Below are 20,713 nucleotides of genomic sequence, written 5' to 3' on the forward strand. Positions count from 1 at the left end.
ATCTACACCGCTATGTGTATCAGCTTGGAAATATCTACAACGCTATCTGTGTAAACATGGAAATATCTACCCCGCCATCTGTATGAACATGGAAATATCTACACCGCCATCTCTATAAACGTGGAAATATCTACACCGCTATTTGTATGAACATGGAAATATCTACACTGCTATCTGAATAAAATTGGAATTATCTACACCGCTATCTCTATAAACATGGAAAGAACTACATGGCTATCTGTATAAACAAGAGAATATCTAGACCGCCACCTCTATAAACATGTAAATATATACACCGCCATCTGTATAAACATGGAGATATCTACACCGCTATCTGTATAGACATGGAAAAATCTACACCGCCATCTGTATAAACATGGAAATATCTACACCGCCATCTCTATAAACATAGAAATAACGACAACGCCAGCTGTATGAACATGGAAATATCTACACCGCCATCTCTATAAAGGTGAAAATATCTATACCGCTATCTGTATGAACATGGAAAAAATCACACTGCTATCTGTATATACATGGAAATATCTACACCACTATCTCTATAAACATGGAAATAACTACACCGCTATCTCTATAAACATGGAAATAACTAGAGAGCCATCTCTATGAACATGCAAATAACTACACCGCCATTTGCATGAAAATGAAAATATCTAAACCGCCATCTGAATGAACACGGAATTAACTTAACCGCCATCTGAATGAACATGGAAATATCTACACCGCTATGTGTATGAACATGGAAATATCTACACAGTTAACTGCATATATAAGGAAATATCTACACAGCTTTCTCTATAAACAAGAAAATACACCGCTATCTCTAAAAACATGGAAATATCTACACCGCTATGTGTATCAACATGGAAATATCTACAGCGCTATCTGTGTAAACATGGAAATATCTACACCGCCATCTGTATGAACATGGAAATATCTACACCGCCATCTGTATGAACATGGAAATATCTACACCGCTATTTGTATGAACTTCGAAATATCTACACAGCTATCTGTATAATATTGGAATAATCTACACCGCTATCTGTATAAACATGGAAATATCTACACCGCTATCTGTATAAACAAGACAATATCTACACCGCCATCTCTATAAACTTGTGAATATCTACACCGCTATCTGTATAAACATGGAAATATCTACACCGATATCTGTTTAAACATGGAAATATCTTCACCGCTATCTGTATAAACGCGGAAATATCTACAACGCTGTCACTACAAACTTGGAAATAACTACACCACTATCTCTATGAACATGGAAATATCTAGACCGCCATCTCTATAAACATGAAATATCTACTCCACTATCTGTATAAACATGGAAATATCTTCACCGCTATCTGTATGAACATGGAAATATCTACACCGCTATCTGTATAAACATGGAAATATCTACACTGCTATCTGTATAAACATGGAAATATCCACACCACTATATGCATAAAGATGGAAATAACCACAGCGCTATCTGTATAAACATGGAAATATCAACACCGCTATCTGTATAAACATGGAAATATCTACACCGCTCTCTGTATAATCATTGAAATATCCACAACGCTATCTGTAATAAACATGGAAATATCAGCACCGGTATCTGTATAAACATGGAAATATCTACACAGCAATCTGCATATACATGGAAATATCTACACAGCTTTCTGTATAAACATGGAAATATCTAGATCGCCATCTCTATAAACATGGAAATATCTACACCGCTATTTGTATAAACATGGAAATATCTACACCGCTATCTGTATGAACATGGAATTAACTTCACTGCCATCTGTATGAACATGGAAATATCTACACTGCTATCTGTATGAACATGGAAATATCTACACCGCTATCTGTATGAACATGGAAATATCCACACCGCTATGTGTACGAACATGGAAATATCTACACTGCCATCTGTATGAACATGGAAATATCTACACTGCTATCTGTATGAACATGGAAATATCTACACTGCTATCTGTATAAACATAGAAATATCTTCACCGCTATCTGTATAAACATGGAAATATCTACAACGCTGTCTCTATAAACTTGGAAATAACTACACACCTATCTCTGTAAACATGGAAATAACTAGTCCGCCATCTCTATAAACATGGAAATATCTACACCACCTTCTGTATAAACATGGAAATATCTATACCGCTATCTGCATAAACATGGAAATATCTACACCGCCATCTCTATGAACATGGAAATATCTACAACGCCAACTGTACGAACATGGAAATATCTATACCGCCATCTGTATGAACATGTAAATATCTACACCGCCATCTGTATGAACATGGAAATATCTACACCGCCATCTCTATGAACATAGAAATATCTACACCGCCATTTGTATGAACATGGAAATATCTACACCGCCATCTCTATGAACATGGAAATGTCTACACCGCTATCTGTGTAAACATGGAAATATCTACACCGCCATCTGTGTAAACATGGAAATATCTACACGGCCATCTCTATAAACATGGAAATATCTACACCGCTATCTGTATGAACATGCAAATATCTACACAGCTATCTGTATATCAATGGAAATATCTACGTTGCTATCTCTATAAACATGGAAATAATTACACTGCTATCTGTATGAATATGGAAATATCTACACCGACACCTGTATGAACATGGAAATATCTACACTGCCATCCGTACGAACATGGAAATATCTACACGGCCATCTGTATGAACATGTAAATATCTACACCAGCGTCTGGATGAACATGGAAATATCTACACGGCTATCTGCATTTACATGGAAATATCTACACAGCTATCTGCATATACATGGAAATATCTACACAGATTTCTCTATAAATATGGAAATAACTACAGCGCTATCTATATAAACTTCGAAATATCTACACCGCCATCAGTATGAACATGGAAATAACTACACCGCCATCTGTATTAAGATGCAAATATCCACACCGCTATCTGTAGAAACATGGAAATATCTACAACGATATCTGTATAAACATGGAAATATCTACACTAGTATCTGTATAAACATGGAAATATCTACACAGCTATCTGCATACACATGGAAATATCTACACAGCTTTCTATATAAGCATGGGAATAACTACACCGCCATCTCCATAAACTTGGAAATATCTACACCGCCATCTGTAGGAACATGGAAAAATCTATACCGCCATCTGTTGGAACATGGAAATATCTACACCGCCATCTGTATTAAGATGGAAATATCTGAAGTGCTATCTGTATAAACATGGAAATATCTACACCGATATCTGAATAAACATGAAGATATCCACACCGCTATCTGTATAAACATGGAAATATCCACACCGCTATCTCTATAAACATGGAAATATCCACACCGCTATCTGTATAAACATGGAAATATCAGCACCACTATCTGTATAAACATGGAAATATCTACACTGCTCTCTGTATAATCCATGAAATATCCACACCGCTATCTGTGTAAACATGGAAATAACTTCACCGCTATCTGTATAAACATGGAAATAACTACACCACTATCTCTTTAAACATGTAAATATCTACAACGCTATCTGTTTCAACATGGAAAAGTCTACACCACTATCTGTGTAAACATGGAAATATCTACACCGCTTTCTGTATAAACATGGAAATATCTACACCGTCTTCTCTATATACATGGAAATATCTACACCGCCATCAGTATAAACATGGAAATATCTACACCGCTATCTGAATGAACATGGAAATATCTACACCACTACCTGTATGAACAAGGAAATATCCACTCTGCTGTCTGTATGAACATGGAAATATCTACATCGCTGTCTGTAAGAACATGGAAATATCTGCATAACTATATGTATATACATGGAAAACTCTACACCGCTATCTCTATAAACATGGAAATAACTACACCGCTATCTCTACAAAACTGGAAATATATAGAGCGCCATTTGTATGAACATGGAAATACCTTCAGCGCCATCAGTATAAACATGGAAATATCTACACCGCCATCTGTATCAAGATGCAAATATCCACACCGCTGTCTGTAGAAACATGGAAATACATTCACCGATTTCTGTATAAACATGGAAATATCTACACCACTATCTGTATAAACATGGAAATATCTACACAGCTATCTGCATATACATGGAAATTTCTACACAGCTTTCTCTATAAACGTGGAAAAAACTACACCGCTATCTCTATAAACATGGAAATATCTTCACCGCTGTCTGTATAAACCTGTAAATAACTACACCGCTATCTCTATAAACATGTAAATATTTACAATGATATCTGTGTAAACATGGAAATGTCTACACCGCTATCTGTGGAAAGATGGAAATGTCTACACCGTTATCAGTGTAAACATGGAAATATCTACACAGCTAACTGCATACACATGGAAATATCTAAACAGCTTTCTCTATAAACAAGGAAATAACTACACCGCTATCTCTATTGACACGGAAATATCTACACCGCTATGTGTATCAGCATGGAAATATCTACAACGCTATCTGTGTAAACACGGAAATATCTACCCCGCCATTTCTACAAAGGTGAAGATATCTATACCGCTATCTGTATGAACATGGAAAAAATCACACTGCTATCTGTATATACATGCAAATATCTACACCGCTATCTCTATAAACATGGAAATAACTACACCGCTATCTCTATAAACATGGAAATAACTAAAGCGCCATCTCTATGAACATGCAAATAACTACACCACCATTTGTATGAACATGGAAATATCCACACCGCCATCTGTATGAACATGGAATTATCTTCACCGCTATCTGTATGAACATGGAAATATCTACACAGTTAACTGCATGTAGATCGAAATATCTACACAGCTTTCTCTATAAACAAGGAAATAACTACACCGCTATCTCTAAAAACATGGAAATATCTACACCACTATGTGTATAAACATGGAAATATCTACACCGCTATCTGTGTAAACATGGAAATGTCTACACCGCCATCTGTATGAACATGGAAATATCTACACCGCAATCTCTATAAACGTTGAAATATCTACACCGCTATTTGTATGAACATGGAAATATCTACACTGCTATCTGTATAAAATTGGAATAATCTACACCGCTATCTCTATAAGCATGGAAATATCTACACCGCTATCTGTATGAACAAGACAATATCTAGACCGCCAGCTCTATAAGCTTGTAAATATCTACACCGCTATCTGTATAAACATGGAAATATATACACCGCTATCTGTATAAACATGGAAATATCTTCACCGCTATCTGTATAAACACGGAAATATCTACAACGCTGTCTCTACAAACCTGGAAATAACTACACCACTATCTCTATAAACATGGAAATATCTAGACCGCCATGTCTATAAACATGGAAATATCTACACCGCTATCTGTATAAACATGGAAATATCTACACCACTATCTGTATGAACATGGAAATAACTACACCGCTATCTGTATAAGCATGGAAATATCTACACCGCTATCTGTATAAACATGAAAATATCCACACCACTATATGCATAAACATGGAAATATCCACGCCGCTATCTGTATAAACCTGGAAATATCAACACCGCTATCTGTATAAACATGGAAATATCTACACCGCTCTCTGTATAATCATTGAAATATCCACATCGCTATCTGTGTAAACATGGAAATAACTTCACCGCTATCTGTATAAACATGGAAATAACTACACTATTATCTCTACAAACATGTAAATATCTACAACGCTATCTGTGTAAACATGGAAAGGTCTACACCACTATCTGTGTAAACATGGAAATATCTACACCACTTTCTGTATAAACATGGAAATATCTACACCGCCATCAGTATAAGCATGGAAATATCTACACCGTCATCTCTATAAACATAGAAATATCTACACCGCCATCTGTATGAACATGGAAATATCTGCACCGCCATCTGTATTGACATGGAAATATCTACACCGCCATCTGTATTAAGATGCAAATATCCACACCGCTATCTGTAGAAACATGGAAATATCTAAACCGATATCTGAATAAACATGGAAATATCTACAAGGCTATCTGTAGAAACATGGAAATATCTTTACAGCTTTCACTATAAACATGGAAATAACTACACTGCTATCTCTATAAACATGGAAATATCTTCAAAGCTGTCTGTATAAACTTGGAAATAACTACACCGCTATCTCTATAAACATGAAAATATTAACAATGCTATCTGTGTAAACATGGAAATGTCTACACCGCTATCTGTGGAAAGATGGAAATGTCTACACCGTTATCAGTGTAAACATGGAAATATCTACAGAGCTAACTGCATACACATGGAAATATCTACACAGCTTTCTCTATAAACAAGGAAATAACTACACCGCCATCTCTATTGACACGGAAATATCTACACCGCTATGTGTATCAGCTTGGAAATATCTACAACGCTATCTGTGTAAACATGGAAATATCTACCCCGCCATCTGTATGAACATGGAAATATCTACACCGCCATCTCTATAAACGTGGAAATATCTACACCGCTATTTGTATGAACATGGAAATATCTACACTGCTATCTGAATAAAATTGGAATTATCTACACCGCTATCTCTATAAACATGGAAAGAACTACATGGCTATCTGTATAAACAAGAGAATATCTAGACCGCCACCTCTATAAACATGTAAATATATACACCGCCATCTGTATAAACATGGAGATATCTACACCGCTATCTGTATAGACATGGAAAAATCTACACCGCCATCTGTATAAACATGGAAATATCTACACCGCCATCTCTATAAACATAGAAATAACGACAACGCCAGCTGTATGAACATGGAAATATCTACACCGCCATCTCTATAAAGGTGAAAATATCTATACCGCTATCTGTATGAACATGGAAAAAATCACACTGCTATCTGTATATACATGGAAATATCTACACCACTATCTCTATAAACATGGAAATAACTACACCGCTATCTCTATAAACATGGAAATAACTAGAGAGCCATCTCTATGAACATGCAAATAACTACACCGCCATTTGCATGAAAATGAAAATATCTAAACCGCCATCTGAATGAACACGGAATTAACTTAACCGCCATCTGAATGAACATGGAAATATCTACACCGCTATGTGTATGAACATGGAAATATCTACACAGTTAACTGCATATATAAGGAAATATCTACACAGCTTTCTCTATAAACAAGAAAATACACCGCTATCTCTAAAAACATGGAAATATCTACACCGCTATGTGTATCAACATGGAAATATCTACAGCGCTATCTGTGTAAACATGGAAATATCTACACCGCCATCTGTATGAACATGGAAATATCTACACCGCCATCTGTATGAACATGGAAATATCTACACCGCTATTTGTATGAACTTCGAAATATCTACACAGCTATCTGTATAATATTGGAATAATCTACACCGCTATCTGTATAAACATGGAAATATCTACACCGCTATCTGTATAAACAAGACAATATCTACACCGCCATCTCTATAAACTTGTGAATATCTACACCGCTATCTGTATAAACATGGAAATATCTACACCGATATCTGTTTAAACATGGAAATATCTTCACCGCTATCTGTATAAACGCGGAAATATCTACAACGCTGTCACTACAAACTTGGAAATAACTACACCACTATCTCTATGAACATGGAAATATCTAGACCGCCATCTCTATAAACATGAAATATCTACTCCACTATCTGTATAAACATGGAAATATCTTCACCGCTATCTGTATGAACATGGAAATATCTACACCGCTATCTGTATAAACATGGAAATATCTACACTGCTATCTGTATAAACATGGAAATATCCACACCACTATATGCATAAAGATGGAAATAACCACAGCGCTATCTGTATAAACATGGAAATATCAACACCGCTATCTGTATAAACATGGAAATATCTACACCGCTCTCTGTATAATCATTGAAATATCCACAACGCTATCTGTAATAAACATGGAAATATCAGCACCGGTATCTGTATAAACATGGAAATATCTACACAGCAATCTGCATATACATGGAAATATCTACACAGCTTTCTGTATAAACATGGAAATATCTAGATCGCCATCTCTATAAACATGGAAATATCTACACCGCTATTTGTATAAACATGGAAATATCTACACCGCTATCTGTATGAACATGGAATTAACTTCACTGCCATCTGTATGAACATGGAAATATCTACACTGCTATCTGTATGAACATGGAAATATCTACACCGCTATCTGTATGAACATGGAAATATCCACACCGCTATGTGTACGAACATGGAAATATCTACACTGCCATCTGTATGAACATGGAAATATCTACACTGCTATCTGTATGAACATGGAAATATCTACACTGCTATCTGTATAAACATAGAAATATCTTCACCGCTATCTGTATAAACATGGAAATATCTACAACGCTGTCTCTATAAACTTGGAAATAACTACACACCTATCTCTGTAAACATGGAAATAACTAGTCCGCCATCTCTATAAACATGGAAATATCTACACCACCTTCTGTATAAACATGGAAATATCTATACCGCTATCTGCATAAACATGGAAATATCTACACCGCCATCTCTATGAACATGGAAATATCTACAACGCCAACTGTACGAACATGGAAATATCTATACCGCCATCTGTATGAACATGTAAATATCTACACCGCCATCTGTATGAACATGGAAATATCTACACCGCTAACTGTATGAACATGGAAATATCTACACTGCTGTCTGTATGAACATGGAAATATCTACACCGGCATCTGGATGAACATGGAAATATCTACACCGCTATCTGCATGAACATGGAAATATCTACACAGCTATCTGAATATACATGGAAATATCTACACAGATTTCTCTATAAGTATGGAAATAACTACAGCGCTATCTCTATAAACTTCGAAATATCTACACCGCCATCTGTATGAACATGGAAATATCTACACCGCCATCTGTTTGAACATGGACATATCTACACCGCCATCTGTATTAAGATGGAAATATCTACACCGCTATCTGTATAAACATGGAAATATCTGCCCAACTATCTGTATAAACATGGAAATATCCGCACCGCTATCTGTGTAAACATGGAAATATCTACACTGCTATTTGCATAAACATGGAAATATCCACACCGCCATCTGTGTAAACATGGAAATGTCTACACCGCTATCTGTGTAAACAGGGAAATATCTACACCGCCATCTGTGTAAACATGAAAATATCTACACCGCCATCCCTATAAACATGGAAATATCTACACCGCCATCTGTGTGAACATGGAAATATCTACACCGCCATCTCTATAAACGTGGAAATATCTACACCGCTATCTGTATGAACATGGAAATATCTACACGGCAATCTGTACGAACATGGAAACATCTACACCGCTATCTGTATGAACATGCAAATATCTCCACAGCTATCTGTATATCAATGGAAATATCTACACAGCTATCTCTATAAACATGGAAATAACTACTCTGCTGTCTGTATAAACATGGAAATATCTACACCGCCAACTCTATGCACTTGGAAATATCTGCACTGCCATCCGTACGAACATGGAAATATCTACATCGCCATCTGTATGAAAATGTAAATATCTACACCGCCATCTATATGAACATGGAAATATCTACACCGCTAACTGTATGAACATGGAAATATCTACACAACTATCGGTAAGAACATGGAAATATCTACACCGCTATCTGTATGAATACGGAAATATCTACACCGCTATCTGTATGAACATGGAAATATCTACACCGCTATCTGTATGAACATGGAAATATCTACACAGTTTTCTGTATGAACATGGAAATATCTACACCGCCATCTGTATGAACATGCAAATATCTACACCGCCATCTGTATGAACATGGAAATATCTACACCGCTAAGTGTATGAACATGGAAATATCTACACCGCTATCTGAATGAACATGGAAATATCCGCACCGCTATCTGTAAAAACATGGAAATATCTACACTGCTATCTGCATAAACCTGGAAATATCCACACCGCTATCTGAGTAAACATGGAAATGTCTACAACGCTATCTGTGTAAACATGGAAATATCTACACCGCCATCTGTGTAAACATGAAAATATCTACTCCGCCATCCCTATAAACATGGAAATATCTACACCGCCATCTGTGTGAACATGGAAATATCTACACCGCCATCTCTATAAACGTGGAAATATCTACACCGCTATCTGTATGAACATGGAAATATCTACACGGCTATCTGTACGAACATGGAATCATCTACACCGCTATCTGTATGAACATGCAAATATCTCCACAGCTATCTATATATCAATGGAAATATCTACACAGCTATCTCTATAAACATGGAAATAACTACTCTGCTATCTGTATAAACATGGAAATATCTACACCGCCACCTGTATGAACTTGGAAATATCTACACTGCCATCCGTACGAACATGGAAATATCTACACCGCCGTCTGTATGAACATGGAAATATCTACACCGCCATCTATATGAACATGGAAATATCTACACCGCTAACTGTATGAACATGGAAATATCTACACAAGTATCGGTAAGAACAAGGAAATATCTACACCGCTATCTGTATGAAGATGGAAATATCTACACCGCTATCTGTATGAACATGGAAATATCTACACCGCTATCTGTATGAACATGGAAATATCTACACCGCTATCTGTATGAACATGGAAATATCTACACCGCCATCTGTATGAACATGCAAATATCTACACCGCCATCTGTATGAACATGGAAATATCTACACCGCTAAGTGTACGAACATGGAAATATCTACACCGCTATCTGAATGAACATGGAAATATCTACACCGCTATCTGTATGAACATGGAAATATCTACTCCGCTATCAGTATGAACTTGGAAATATCTACACCGCTATGTGTATGAACATGTAAATATCTACACCGCTATCTGTATGAACATGCAAATATCTACACAGCTATCTGTATATCAATGGAAATATCTACACTGCTATCTCTATAAACATGGAAATAACTACACTGCTATTTGTATAAATATGGAAATATCTACACCGCCATCTCTATGAAGATGGAAATATCTGCACCGCCATTTGTATGAACATGGAAATATCTACACCGCCATCTTTATGAACATGGAAATATCTACACCGCCATTTGTATGAACATGGAAATATCTACACCGCCATTTGTATGAACATGGAAATATCTACACCGCCATTTGAATGAACATGGAAATATCTACACCGCCATCTGTATGAACATGGACATATCTACACCGCCATCTGTATTAAAATGCAAATATCTACACCGCTATCTGTATAAACATGGAAATATCTGCCCAACTATCTGTATAAACATGGAAATATCCGCACCGCTATCTGTTTAAACATGGAAATATCTACACTGCTATTTGCATAAACATGGAAATATTCACACCGCCATCTGTGTAAACATGGAAATGTCTACACCGCTATCTGTGTAAACATGGAAATATCTACACCACCATCTGTGTAAACATGAAAATATCAACACCGCCATCCCTATAAACATGGAAATATCTTCACCGCCGTCTGTGTGAACATGGAAATATCTACACCGCCATCTCTATAAACGTGGAAATATCTACACCGCTATCTGTATGAACATGGAAATATCTACACGGCTATCTGTACGAACATGGAAACATCTACACCGCTATCTGTATGAACATGCAAATATCTACACAGCTATCTGTATATCAATGGAAATATCTACACAGCTTTCTCTATAAACATGGAAATAACTACCCTGCTATCTGTATAAACATGGAAATATCTACACCGCCACCTGTATGAACTTGGAAATATCTACACTGTCATCCATACGAACATGGAAATATCTACACCGCCATCTGTATGAACATGTAAATATCTACAACGCCATCTGTATGAACATGGAAATATCTACACCGCTAACTTTATGAACATGGAAATATCTAAACAACTATCGGTAAGAACATGGAAATATCTACACTGCTATCTGTATGAAGATGGAAATATCTACACCGCTATCTGTATGAACATGGAAATATCTACACCGCTATCTGTATGAACATGGAAATATCTACACCGCTATCTGAATGAACATGTAAATATCTAAACCGCCATCTGTATGAACATGGAAATATCTACACCGCTAAGTGTATGAACATGGAAATATCTACACCGCACTCTGTATGAACATGGAAATATCTACACCGCTATCTGTATGAACATGGAAATATCTACACCGATATCAGTATGAACATGGAAATATCTACACCGCTATCTGTATGAACATGGAAATATCTACACCGCTATCTGTATGAACATGCAAATATCTACACAGCTATCTGTATATCAATGGAAATATCTACACTGCTATCTCTATAAACATGGAAATAACTACACTGCTATCTGTATAAATATGGAAATATCTACACCGCCATCTCTATGAAGATGGAAATATCTACACCGTCATTTGTATGAACATGGAAATATCTACACCGCCATCTCTATGACCATGGAAATATCTACACCGCCATCTGTATGAACATGGAAATATCTACACCGCCATTTGTATGAACATGGAAATATCTACACCGCCATCTGTATGAACATGGACATATCTACACCGCCATCTGTATTAAGATGTAAATATCTACACCGCTATCTGTATAAACATGGAAATATCTGCCCAACTATCTGTATAAACATGGAAATATCCGCACCGCTATCTGTTTAAACATGGAAATATCTACACTGCTATTTGCATAAACATGGAAATATCCACACCGCCATCTGTGTAAACATGGAAATGTCTACACCGCTATCTGTGTAAACATGGAAATATCTACACCGCCATCTGTGTAAACATGAAATATCTACACCACCATCCCTATAAACATGGAAATATCTTCACCGCCATCTGTGTGAACATGGAAATATCTACACCGCCATCTCTATAAACGTGGAAATATCTACACCGCTATCTGTATGAACATGGAAATATCTACACGGCTATCTGTACGAACATGGAAACATCTACACCGCTAACTGTATGAACACGCAAATATCTACACAGCTATCTGTATATCAATGGAAATATCTACACAGTTATCTCTATAAACATGGAAATAACTACTCTGCTATCTGTATAAACATGGAAATATCTACACCGCCACCTGTATGAACTTGGAAATATCTACACTGCCATCCATACGAACATGGAAATATCTACACCGCCATCTGTATGAACATGGAAATATCTACACCGCTATCTGTATGAACATGGAAATATCTACACCGTCATCTGTATGAACATGTAAATATCTAAACCGCCATCTGTATGAACATGGAAATATCTACACCGCTAAGTGTATGAACATGGAAATATCTACACCGCTATCTGTATGAACATGGAAATATCTACACCGCTATCTGTATGAACATGGAAATATCTACACCGATATCAGTATGAACATGGAAATATCTACACCGCTATCTGTATGAACATGGAAATATCTACACCGCTATCTGTATGAACATGCAAATATCTACACAGCTATCTGTATATCAATGGAAATATCTACACCGCTATCTCTATAAACATGGAAATAACTACACTGCTATCTGTATAAATATGGAAATATGTACACCGCCATCTCTATGAAGATGGAAATATCTACACCGCCATTTGTATGAACATGGAAATATCTACACCGCCATCTCTATGACCATGGAAATATCTACACCGCCATTTGTATGAACATGGAAATATCTACACCGCTATCTGTATGAACATGGAAATATCTTCACCGCCATCTGTGTGAACATGGGTATATGTACACCGGCATCTGGATGAACATGGAAATATCTACAACGTTATCTGCATGAACATGGAAATATCTACACACCTATCTGAATATACTTGGAAATATCTACAGAGATTTCTCTATAAATATGGAAATAACTACAGTGCTATCTCTATAAACTTCGAAATATCTACACCGCCATCTGTATGAACATGGAAATATCTACACCGCCATCTGTACAAACATGGACATATCTACACCGCCATCTGTATTAAGATGGAAATATCCACACCGCTATCTGTGTAAACATGGAAATATCTACACTGCCATCTGTGTAAACATGAAAATATCTACACCGCCATCCCTATAAAGATGAAAATATCTACACCTCTATCTGTATGAACTTGGAAATATCTACACTGCTCTCTGTATAAAACTGAAATTATCTACACCACTATCTCTATAAACATGGAAATATCTACACTGCTATCTGTATAAACATGGAAATATCTACACCGCTATCTGTTTAAACATGGAAATATCTTCACCGCTATCTGTATAATCTTGGAAATATCTACAACGCTGTCTCTATAAACTTGGAAATAACTACACACATATCTCTGTAAACATGGAAATACCTAGTCCGCCATCTCTATCAACATGGAAATATCTACACCACCTTCTGTATAAACATGGAAATATCTATACCGCTATCTGTATAAACATGAAAATATCTACACCGCCATCTCTATGAACATGGATATATCTACACCGCCATCTGTACGAACATGGAAATATCTATACCGCCATCTGTATGAACATGTAAATATCTACTCCGCCATCTGTATGAACATGGAAATATCTACACCGCTAACTGTATGAACATGGAAATATCTACACCGCCATCTGTATGAACATGGAAGTATCTACACCGCTAACTGTAACAACATGGAAATATCTACACCACTATCTGTATGAACATGGAAATATCTACACCGCTATTTGTATGAACATGCAAATATCTACACAGCTATCTGTATATCAATGGAAATATTCACACAGCTATCTCTATTAACATGGAAATAACTACACTGCTATCTGTATAAACATGGAAATATCTACACCGCCACCTGTATGAACATGGAAATATCTACACTGCCATCAGTACAAACATGGAAATATCTACACCGCCATCTGTATGAACATGGAAATATCTTCACCGCCATCTGTATGAACATGGAAATATCTACACCGCTAAATGTATGAATATGGAAATGCCTACACCGCTATCGGTATGAACATGGAAATATCTACACCGCTATCTGTATGAACATGGAAATATCTACACCGCTATCTGTAAGAACATGGAAATATCCACACCGCTATCTGTATGAACATGGAAATATCTACACCGCCATCTGTATGAACATGTAAATATCTACACCGCGATCTGTATGAACATGGAAATATCAACACAGCTAACTGTATGAACATGGAATTATCTACACCGCTATCTGTTTGAACATGGAAATATCTACACCGCTATCTGTATGAACATGGAAATAACTACACAGCCATCTGTATGAACATGTAAATATCTACACCGCCATCTGTATGAATATGGAAATATCTACACCGCTAACTGTATGAACATGGAATTATCTACACCGCTATCTGTATGAACATGGAAATATCTACACCGCTATCTGTATGAACATGGAAATATCTACACCGCTATCTGTATGAACATGGAAATATCTACACCGCTATCTGTATGAACATGGAAATGTATACACCGCTATTGGTATGAACATGGAAATATCTACACCGCTATCTGTATGAACATGGAAATATCTACACCGCTATCTGTATGAACATGGAAATATCTACACAGCCATCTGTATGAACATGTAAATATCTACACCGCCATCTGTATGAACATGGAAATATCTACACCGCTAACTGTATGAACATGGAAATATCTACACCGCTATCTGTATGAACATGGAAATATCTACACCGCTATCTGTATGAACATGGAAATATCTACACCGCTATCTGTATGAACATGGAAATATCTACACCGCTATCTGTATGAACATGGAAATATCTACACCGCTATCTGTATGAACATGCAAATATCTACACAGCTTTCTGTACATCAATGGAAATATCCACACTGGTATCTCTATAAACATGGAAATAACTACACTGCCATCTGTATAAACATGGAAATATCTACACCGCCATCTCTATGAACATGGAAATATCTACACCGCCATTTGTATGAACATGGAAATACCTACACCGCCATCTGTATGAACATGGAAATATCTTCTCCGCCATCTGTATGAACATGGATATATGTACACCGGCATCTGGATGAACATGGAAATATCTACACCGCTATCTGCATGAACATGGAAATATCTACACAGCTATCTGAATATACATGGAAATATCTACACCGATTTCTCTATAAATATGGAAATAACTATAGCGCTATCTCTATAAACTTCGAAATATCTACACCGCCATCTGTATGAACATGGAAATATCTACACCGCCATCTGTACGAACAAGGATATATCTATACCGCCATCTCTATGAACATGTAAACATCTACACCGCCATCTGTATGAACATGGAAGTATCTACACCGCTAACTGTATGAACATGGAAGTATCTACACCGCTGTCTGTATGAACATGGAAATATCTACACCGCTATCTGTATGAACATGGAAATATCTACACCGCTCTCTGTATGAACATGGAAATATCTACACCGCTATCTGTACGAACATGGAAATATCCACACCGCTATTTGTATGAACATGCAAATATCTACACAGCCATCTGTATATCAATGGAAATATCCACACAGCTATCTCTATTAACATGGAAATACCTACACTGCTATCTGTATAAACATGGAAATATCTACACAGCTATCTGTATATCAATGGAAATATCCACACTGGTATCTCTATAAACCTGGAAATAACTACACTGCCATCTGTATAAACATGGAAATATCTACACCGCCATCTCTACGAACATGGAAATATCTACACCGCCATTTGTATGAACATGGAAATACCTACAACGCCATCTGTATGAACATGGAAATATCTTCACCGCCATCTGTATGAACATGGATATATGTACACCGGTATCTGTAGGAACATGGAAATATCTACACTGCTATCTGTATGAACATGGAAATATCTACACCGCCATCTGTATGAACATGTAAATATCTACACCGCCATCTGTATGGACATGGAAATATCTACACCGCTAACTGTATGAACATGGAATTATCTACACCGCTATCTGTAGGAAAATGGAAATATCTACACCGCTATCTGTATGAACATGGAAATATCTACAACGCCATCTGTATGAACATGTAAATATCTACAACGCCATCTGTATGAACATGGAAATATCCACACCGCTATCTGTGGGAACATGGAAATATCTACACTGCTATCTGTATGAACATGGAAATATCTACACCGCCATCTGTATGAACATGTAAATATCTACACCGCCATCTGTATGAACATGGAAATATCTACACCGCCACCTGTATGAACATGGAAATATCTACACCGCTATCTGTAGGAACATGGAAATATCTACACCGCTATCTGTATGAACATGGAAATATCTACACCGCCATCTGTATGAACATGTAAATATCTACACCGCCATCTGTATGAACATGTAAATATCTACACCGCCATCTGTATGAACATGGAAATATCTACACTGCTAACTGTATGAACATGGAATTATCTACACCGCTATCTGTATGAACATGGAAATATCTATACCGCTATCTGTATGATCATGGAAATATCCACACCGCTATCTGTAGGAACATGGAAATATCTACACCGCCATCTGTATGAACATGGAAATATCTACACCGCCATCTGTATGAACATGTAAATATCTACACCGCCATCTGTATGAACATGGAAATATCTACACCGCTAACTGTATGAACATGGAATTATCTACACCGCTATCTGTAGGAACATGGAAATATCTACACCGCTATCTGTATGAACATGGAAATATCTACACCGCCATCTGTATGAACATGTAAATATCTACACCGCGATCTGTATGAACATGGAAGTATCTGCACCGCTAACTGTATGAACATGGAATTATCTACACCGCTATCTGTATGAACATGGAAATATCTACACCGCTATCTGTATGAACATGGAAATATCTACACCGGTATCTGTATGAACATGGAAATATCTACACCGCTATCAGTATGAACATGGAAATATCTACACCGCCAACTGTATGAACATGGAAATATCTACACCGCTAACTGTATGAACATGGAAATATCTACACCGCTATCAGTATGAACATGGAAATATCTACACCGCTATCTGTATAAACATGGAAATATCTGCCCAACTATCTGTATACACATGGAAATATCCGCACCGCTATCTGTATAAACATGGAAATATCTACACCGCTATCTGCATAAACATGGAAATATCCACACCGCTATCTGTGTAAACATGGAAATGTCTACACCACTATCTGTTTAAACATGGAAATATCTACACCGCCATCTGTGTAAACATGAAAATATCTACACCGCCATCCCTATAAACATTGAAATATCTACACCGCCATCTGTATGAACATGGAAATATCTACACCGCCATCTCTATAAACGTGGAAATATCTACACCGCTATCTGTATGAACTTGGAAATATCTACACTGCTCTCTGTATAAAATTGAAATTATCTACACCACAATCTCTATAAACATGGAAATATCTACACTGCTATCTGTATAAACATGGAAAGATCTACACCGCTATCTGTATAAACAAGGAAATATCTTCACAGCTATCTGTATAAACATGGAAATATTTACAACGCTGTCTCTATAAACTTGGAAATAACTACACCACTATCTCTGTAAACATGGAAATATCTAGACCTCCATCTCTATAAACATGGAAATATCTACACCACCATCTGTATAAACATGGAAATATCTATACCGCTATCTGCATAAACATGGAAATATCTGCACCGCCATCTCTATGAACATGGAAATATCTACACCGCCATCCGTACCAACATGGAAATATCTATACCGCCATCTGTATGAACATGTAAATATCTACACCGCCATCTGTATGAACATGGAAGTATCTACACCGCTAACTGTATGAACATGGAAATATCTACACCGCTGTCTGTATGAACATGGAAATATCTACACCGTTATCTGTATGAACATGGAAATATCTACACCGCTATCTGTATGAACATGGAAATATCTACACCGCTATCTGTACGAACATGGAAATATCTACACTGCTATTTGTATGAACATGCACATATCTACACAGCTATCTGTATATCAATTGAAATATCCACACAGCTATCTCTATTAACATGGAAATAACTACACTGCTATCTGTATAAACATGGAAATATCTACACCGCCACCTGTATGAACATGGAAATATCTACACTGTCATCCGTACATACATGGAAATATCTACACAGCCATCTGTATGAACATGGAAATATCTTCACCGCCATCTGTATGAACATGGAAATATCTACACCGCTAAATGTATGAACATAGAAATGCCTACACCGCTATTGGTATGAACATGGAAATATCTACACCGCCATCTGTATGAACATGGAAATATCTACACCACCATCTGTGTGAACATGGAAATATCTACACAGCTAACTGTATGAACATGGAATTATCTACACCGCTATCTGTAGGAACATGGAAATATCTACACTGCTATCTGTATGAACATGGAAATATCTACACCACCATCTGTATGAACATGTAAATATCTACACCGCCATCTGTATGAACATGGAAATATCTACACCGCTAACTGTATGAACATGGAATTATCTAAACCGCTATCTGTAGGAACATGGAAATATCTACAACGCCATCTGTATGAACATGTAAATATCTACACCGCCATCTGTATGAACATGGAAATATCTACACCGCTAACTGTATGAACATGGAATTATCTACACCGCCATCTGTATGAACATGTAAATATCTACAACGCCATCTGTATGAACATGGAAATATCCACACCGCTATCTGTGGGAACATGGAAATATCTACACTGCTATCTGTATGAACATGGAAATATCTACACCGCCATCTGTATGAACATGGAAATATCTACACCGCCACCTGTATGAACATGGAAATATCTACACCGCTATCTGTGGGAACATGGAAATATCTACACCGCTATCTGTAGGAACATGGAAATATCTACACCGCCATCTGTATGAACATGTAAATATCTACACCGCCATCTGTATGAACATGTAAATATCTACACCGCCATCTGTATGAACATGGAAATATCTACACCGCTAACTGTATGAACATGGAATTATCTACACCGCTATCTGTATGAACATGGAAATATCTACACCGCTATCTGTATGAACATGGAAATATCCACACCGCTATCTGTAGGAACATGGAAATATCTACACTGCTATCTGTATGAACATGGAAATATCTACACCGCCATCTGTATGAACATGTAAATATCTACACCGCCATCTGCATGAACATGGAAATATCTACACCGCTAACTGT

This window comes from Gorilla gorilla, chromosome 21 (genome assembly GCF_029281585.2).
Source record: "Gorilla gorilla gorilla isolate KB3781 chromosome 21, NHGRI_mGorGor1-v2.1_pri, whole genome shotgun sequence".
NCBI lineage: Eukaryota > Metazoa > Chordata > Mammalia > Primates > Hominidae > Gorilla > Gorilla gorilla.